The sequence below is a fragment of the Carassius auratus genome, chromosome 36, assembly GCF_003368295.1.
Source record: "Carassius auratus strain Wakin chromosome 36, ASM336829v1, whole genome shotgun sequence".
Lineage (NCBI taxonomy): Eukaryota > Metazoa > Chordata > Actinopteri > Cypriniformes > Cyprinidae > Carassius > Carassius auratus.
The window spans coordinates 20,416,836-20,424,033 of record NC_039278.1 but is presented as its reverse complement, the minus strand read 5'-3'; the positions used below and the strand labels follow the sequence as shown (position 1 = coordinate 20,424,033).

The 7,198-nt window shown below is 41.1% G+C and overlaps 1 pseudogene; it reads left to right on the top strand.

Moving 5' to 3' along the window:
* LOC113055663 (heterogeneous nuclear ribonucleoprotein L-like) overlaps window positions 1–1,347 on the top strand; it is a 6,374-nt pseudogene extending 5,027 nt beyond the window's left edge.
* The last annotated feature ends 5,851 nt before the right edge of the window (window positions 1,348–7,198 follow it).

The window sequence follows — 7,198 nt, the reverse complement described above, 5'->3', positions numbered from 1 at the left end:
GAGCCGAGCCACACCCCCTCGTCTTCATCTTCATCATCTCCTGCTCCTGCTCTCTCACACCCCACTTTACTTATTCATCTGTAAATCTGATCAAACTAGGAAACTGACACACGCACACAGTCTCACACACACACACACACACACACATGTACACACACACACACACACACACACAGTCTAGATGTAGAATATGATGATGTCGCTCCGGATGACGCCCCAGGGAGAGCTGATGAAGGCCGTACGAAGGGTTAATTCTTCATGAGAGCTGAAGGACGGACTGAAGACGAAGCTGAACTGACGTGATGAACTCTGTGTTATTTATGTGTGCAGCATCACTAGAGACTCACGAAGGGTTAACTGTGTAACTGGTCACATGATCTGTAGTTCTGCCCCAGACACACGTCACATGACCAGCGCTTCACCAGCTGTGTGTCAGGACGTACACGAGCACTATAAAGAGCACTAGGTAGTGTGCTCACTATCTCTGGAGCTGAGCGTCTGCAGGAAACACTTCAGTGTGTCGCTCAATCTCAGTGTCTTGTTTTAGCAACACTTCAGAGAAAACACAAATTCAATCTGATCTTCATTATTCATTTTACAAAAAGCTCGACTAGAAATCTGAGTCTTCGTCTTGTTTTCCAGCACAGATGAGCTTCTGCGTCTGGTGGATGTCTCCTGATTCAAGGATGATATATGATGATAGATATGTGTGCGTTTAGGTTTAATGTGTAGACGGGAGACTTCTGATCTGAGCGTCTCGGTTGTGTCTGGATGCAGTGCATGGTTTCCTGACTCACTCTTCTACTGAACGTCAACAACATCAAAAACAATCCCAAAATGACAATTCATATTTGAAAATGTGTAAATAATATGAAGGAACTGTGTCTAAAATTAACAAAGGGCAATAACTGCATACAGATACAAATAATTCTATAAATGCACGTTTAAAAGAAAAAAAGTTTATTCATTTTTAATATTTTGTGTGAGAGCTTCACTGGGTTTCATGAGGAAACACTGGATCAAGTTTATTTGTGAAAGTCTTCCCCATCATCATCATCATCATCATCATCATCATCACACAGTCCGCTGGTGGTTTCCTGATCAGAGGCTCATCTCATATCGTCTCTGTGTAGAGTTGAACTCTATCTGAAGTCTACTGGTCTGTTAGTGAGTCAGTGCTCATGTCCTGGTGTCCAGCTGGTGAAGTGTGTGTGTGTGTGTGTGAGGAACATGATGAGCTTCACGGCTCGTCTGGATTATGATTGTTATGATTATGAGATCATGTGTGTAACTGACAGATCAGCTGTTCACTGTGAGCATGTGCTGCCATTAAACATCTGCAGGTCACATGACTGTCTGTCAATCATCACACGAGCCACCGCTGACACACAGACCACCTCGACGTGTGTGTGTGTGTGTGTGTGTCAGTGAGAGTGTGTGTTTGTGTGTGTGTGTGAGAGAGAGAGTGTGTGTGTCAGTGAGAGTGTGTGTGTGTTTCAGTCAGAGTGTGTGTGTGTGTTTCTGTCAGTGTGCATGTGTGTGTGTGTGTGTGTGCATGTGTGTTTCTGTCAGTGTGTGTGTGTGTGTGTGTGTGTGTGTGTCTGTGTGTGTCAGTGAGAGTGTGTGTGAGTGTGTGTGTGTGTGTGAGTGTGTGTGTGTGTGTGTGTGTGTGTGTGAGAGTGTGTGTGTGTGTGTGTTCAGGACACTCAGCGGTCCTTCAGGAAATGAAGATCTCCACAGGTCCATCTGGATCAGCAGGAGTCTGGCTTTAGTTCTCCTGTCTGTCTCTACAAAAAACAAAAAAAAAATTTGGTTAAAATATTTAGGCCTAATGTAAGTCACAGGGAAATGAAACCGGTCAGATTTCTGCAGTTGACAAATCATGGCATATTTTATTATTATCCATTTGATTTTAGTCAAATATCCATATTTTTTTATGCATTTATTTAAATAGAATCAGCATTAATCTGTTCATTGCTATTACAGCTACTGTACATGTATTGAGTCAAAAGTAAATGGTTAAAATATAGCTACATGTTAAATAAGCAAAATTTAATGAAAATGTATAAGATTGAATCAAACTGGTTTTATTTATGATAAATATATAAACTTGGTCATCATGCATTTACATTTATGTGACTGACAAATATGAATCATATTAAATTAATGGAAATTTTTTATGAAATCCAAATACATAAATCTACATTTAATCTTTCTCTTCTAATATCATTACTATCAGAAGAGCTTTATTGCCAGGTGTGTTCACACATACGAGGATCAGAAGCACAAACAGAACACAGGTGAAAACAGATAATAACAAGAATCAAAAATAGGAGCAGTACACTTTCATTCTTTTTATTATCTGTCATTTCTGATACAGATCACAGAGTGTCAGGAATTACTGCACACACAGCTAACGAAAAAAATATGATCTATAAACATTTTGTACACATTCCCATTAATTTTTTTTTTTATTCTTGGTTGTGTGAACGTTAAAGGAACGTTCCATTTGATTATTATGAACATTACAGAAATGTTACATCTGAGTGTTCTCTGAAACATGTAACAAGATTTAAAAAGAGCAGATAACTTTGGTTGTGTTACTGTTCTGGATCAAACCTCAGGTCCTTCTCAACACAGACTCGTCTTCAGCTGGCAGTCGCTGTTCTGGTTTAGTTTGATCTGGATTCTTCTTCGCTGCATGAAGAACATATGAAAGGAGCTGCTGCTTCAGATGTTTCTCTGTAACAGTGATTCTGACACATGTGGAGCCCACGCTGCGTCCTGATTGGTTGGTTTCATCTGCTCCAGCCAATCAGATATGGTTCTCTTTATCTCAGCTGTCACCTGTGACCTCATTAGTCTGTGTTCGTGTCTCAGGACCAGTATTGTGCTAGTTAATAAGAAATAGTAACTAGTTACTTAATTCAAAAAGTAACTCAATTACTTTGTTGATTACTTTACACCAATAACGCTCACTGCCCAACACTGGACAACACTCTTAGAAAAAAGGGTTCATTGGGGTTCTATATAGAACCATAGGGTTCGTGAACCCGCTTTGAACTCCCGAACTGATTCAAATGATTTGCATCCCGCTCCGAACTCCCGAACTGACTCAAATGATTCGCGAACCCGCTCTGAACTCCCGAACTGATTCAAATGAATCGCGAACCAGCTCCGAAATCCCGAACTAATTCAAATGATTTGCGATCCCGCTTTGAACTCCCGAACTGATTCAAATGATTCGCGAACCCGCTCCGAACTCCCGAACTGATTCAAATGATTCGCGAACCCGCTCCGAACTCCCGAACTGATTCAAATGATTTGCGATCCCCAAATTGACTCAAATGATTCGCGATCCCGCTCCAAACTCCCAAACTGACTCAAATGATTCGCGAACCCGCTCCGAACTCCCGAACTGACTCAAATGATTCGCGCTCCGAAACTCCCGAACTGACTCAAATGATTCATGCTCGAACTCCAAACTGACTAAAATGATTCGCGAACCCACTTTGAACTCCCGAACTGACTCAAATGAATCCCGAACCCGCTAGGAATTCCAGAAAAGACTCAAATGATTCGCGATCCCCAAACTGACTCAAATGATTCGCGATCCCGCTCCGAACACAGGAGAACTCTTGACCACAGCTGCTGTGCTTCAGAAGCTCTTGCAGCAGCTCAACACTGGTTTTCTCTGAGGTTGTCGGATCACATCAGATTGTGGTTAATCTTGCAGATCATGACTTATATCTACTCTTCCTCTCCCTGCAGTTTGGTAATATAAAGATTCCTCCTTTGAACTCCCACCTCTTCTGTGGGTTTTATTGTTCTGGGTCTGAATTTGGGCTTTTGGGGTCTCAAAAAAGAAGCATTTTCAATCTCCAAGGCGAACGTTATGACAACACCAGTGTTGTGCTAGTTACTAAGAAATATGCATTACTGTTAAAAGGAACTTTTTAGTTACTTTTTTAAATAACTTTCTTTAATGTTCCCATTAATGCGCTTTTATGCCTTATGGTCAAACACAAAGTAAAACAGAAAGTCATTTTTAAACACTATTTTACTGTTTAAATTACTATTTACTGTGGTGACTCCACAGTAGAGACAGGCTGCATGTTTTCAACAATGTTTCACCTGTATGAGAAAAACATACAGAGAATCACTTAAGACACTTTGCTGTAGACCCATTCCACATAATAATATTCATTAAAACTGTATGTTAACACGTAGGAGCTTGCTGCATGAATCCGTGAGTAGAAATTCATGGGCTAGGATAGGACATTCGAACCAGAAAGACACAGCTTACATTTGACTAAAAAGTTTTTGTCTTTATGCTCAACTAAAGTGAAACAATGAGCATATTTCCACTTTGAGAAACTCGTGTTGCTCTCGCCATGACTGCAGCACACACTTGAATAATTACTTATACATTATTTGCTATATATATATATATTTAATTTATTTGAATTATTTTATATTTATTTGTTATTCTTTCATAGATTTTTTGATTTAAATAGGTTTTCAAACGTGTGAAATTAGGAGGAACAAACCTTCAAAGTTTTAAAATAAATGAATAAATGGCTTGAAAAAACAAAGACAATTCACTTTTAATTAGATTAGATTAGATTCGATTCAACTTTATTGTCATTATGCAGAGTACAAGTACAGAGCTAATGAAGTGCAGTTAGCATCTAACCAGAAGTGCAAGAAAACAGTGTTTTATATACATAAAAGTGCAGATTAAGAGAAGCTATGATATACAGAATGTACAGTGGAGTTGCTATATACAATATAGATCAGAGTATATACAGAATATAAATATGAATGCAATGTAGGGATTGTATGTACATTATGAACAGAGCAATGAAGGATTATATATACATTATGAATAGCAGGAACGTGAGAACAGTGCTAATAAATACAGTTGAATCAGTGTACAAAAGTATTGTTGAACAATGTATTACAAGCAAAATGACTAGTGCAATGATATTTTTATAGAAATAGTTTACTGTGCTTGTACTTTAGACAGTTTATAGTGTAATGGATTTAACCATGTGCAGTCTGTGCAAAATATGAGTAGTGCAATACATGTATGTAAAGTACTGTGACCAGTGCAGTAAAAGAGCAGGAGCAGGTTAGATTGGTGGTGTGGCGTTCAGGAGTGTCACAGCCTCAGGAAAGAAGCTCTTCCTGAGTCTACTAGTTCGAGAGCGTAGGCTCCTGTAACGCCTGCCGGATGGAAGGAGGGTGAAAAGTCCATGGTTAGGGTGAGAGGCATCCTTGATGATGTTTCTTGCCCTGCCCAGACAGCGCTTGTGGTAAATGTTCTCTATGGAAGTTAACTGGGTGCCGGTGATCCGTTGAGCAGTTTTCACCACCCGCTGGAGTGCTTTGCGGTCAGATGCAGAGATATTGCTGTACCACACTGAGATGCAGTTTGTGAGTATGCTCTCAATGGTACAGCAGTAGAATTCAGAAAGGATCCTGGGACTGAGGTGAACTTTTTTAAGGCTCCGTAAGAAGTAAAGGCGCTGCTGTGCCTTTTTGACCAGGGTGGAGGTGTTTAGGGACCAGGTGAGATCATCTGAGATGTGGATGCCAAGGAACTTGAAACTTGACACACGCTCCACTACAGCTCCGTTGATGTAGATGGGTGTGTGTGCATGATTCCTAGTCCGCCTGAAGTCCACAATGATCTCCTTAGTCTTCTGGGTGTTTAGTTCCAGGTTGTTGGTGACACACCACACAGCCAGGTGCTGCACCTCATCCCTGTAGGCTGACTCATCCTCATCCTTGATCAGACCTGAATCCAGTTGCAGATGGGTGTGCTGATTCCAAGATGGCCGAGCTTGGAGATCAGCTTGGAGGGGATTACCGTATTAAATGCAGAACTGAAGTCTATGAACAGCATTCTCACATGTGTGTTCTGACTGTCCAGGTGGGTGAGGGCAAAGTGAAGTGCCGTTGAGATGGCGTCCTCTGTTGACCTATTGTTGCGATAGGCAAACAGGAATGCGTTTAGTGTAGCAGGGAGACAGGATTTTAAGTGAGATGCGACCAGTTTCTCAAAGCACTTGGCAATGATGGGGGTGAGTGTAACAGGACGGAAGTCGTTAGGGACCGAGGCAGTGGAGTGCTTCGGTACAGGCACGATGGTGGAGGTTTTGAAGCAAGTGGGGACAGTTGTTTGGGCCAGGGACAGATTGAAGATGTCTGTGAAGACCTCAGCCAGCTGCTCCACACAGGCTTTAAACACACGACCAGGTACTCCGTCAGGGCCAGCTGCTTTCCGTCCATTCACTTTACGCAGAGTAGAGTAAACATCTGATGTGGAGAGTGTGAGAGGCAGTTCACTGTGTTGATGCTCAGTTTTGAGTGAGATCTCCTTATTATTTTGATCAAAACAAGCATAAAAGTGATTGAGCTCGTCTGGGAGGGAGGCAGAGCTGGAGGGGGGCACAGAGTTAGGTGGTTTGTAATCTGTGATAGATTGTATGCCTTGCCACATACGCCGGGGTCTGAAGAATTGAAGTGTTCTTCAATCCTCTGTTTATGTGTGAGTTTGGCCGGGCAGATACCCTTCCTCAGGTTGGCTCTGGCTGAGCTGTAAGCCTCCCCGTCTCCAGACCTGAAGCCTGCATCTCTTGCTTTGAGCAGGAGGCGAACCTTTCTGTTCATCCAGGGCTTCTGTTGGGGAAAATTTAAATTTTTTTGTGTGTGGTCAGTCTGCTCACACATCTGTTGATGTGCTCCAGGACAGAGTCGGTGTAAGTGTCAATGTTGATCTGAGAGTGGTGGCCTGGGCAGCAAACTCACTCCAGTCTGTGTGCTGGAACTGATGTTGAGTGTGGTAATTAATAATTACTTTCTTTCATTTTTTTTTTTTAAATTTGTTTCATATTTGTTTAATTCTACATTCATTGATTGTTATATTTAACTATTCCCATGTGTATTTAATGCCATATTTATTTATGTATACATTTATTTATAGTCTTATAGAAAATAAGAATATATAGATAGATAGATAGATAGATATATAGATAGATAGATAGATAGATAGATAGATAGATAGATAGATAGATAGATAGATAGATAGATAGATAGATAGATTTCTAATCCTGTTGCGCCCCCTACAGGACCAGCCTGTGTGTGTGTGTGTGTGTGTGTGTGTGTGTGTGTGTGTGTAAGTGTGTAAGCT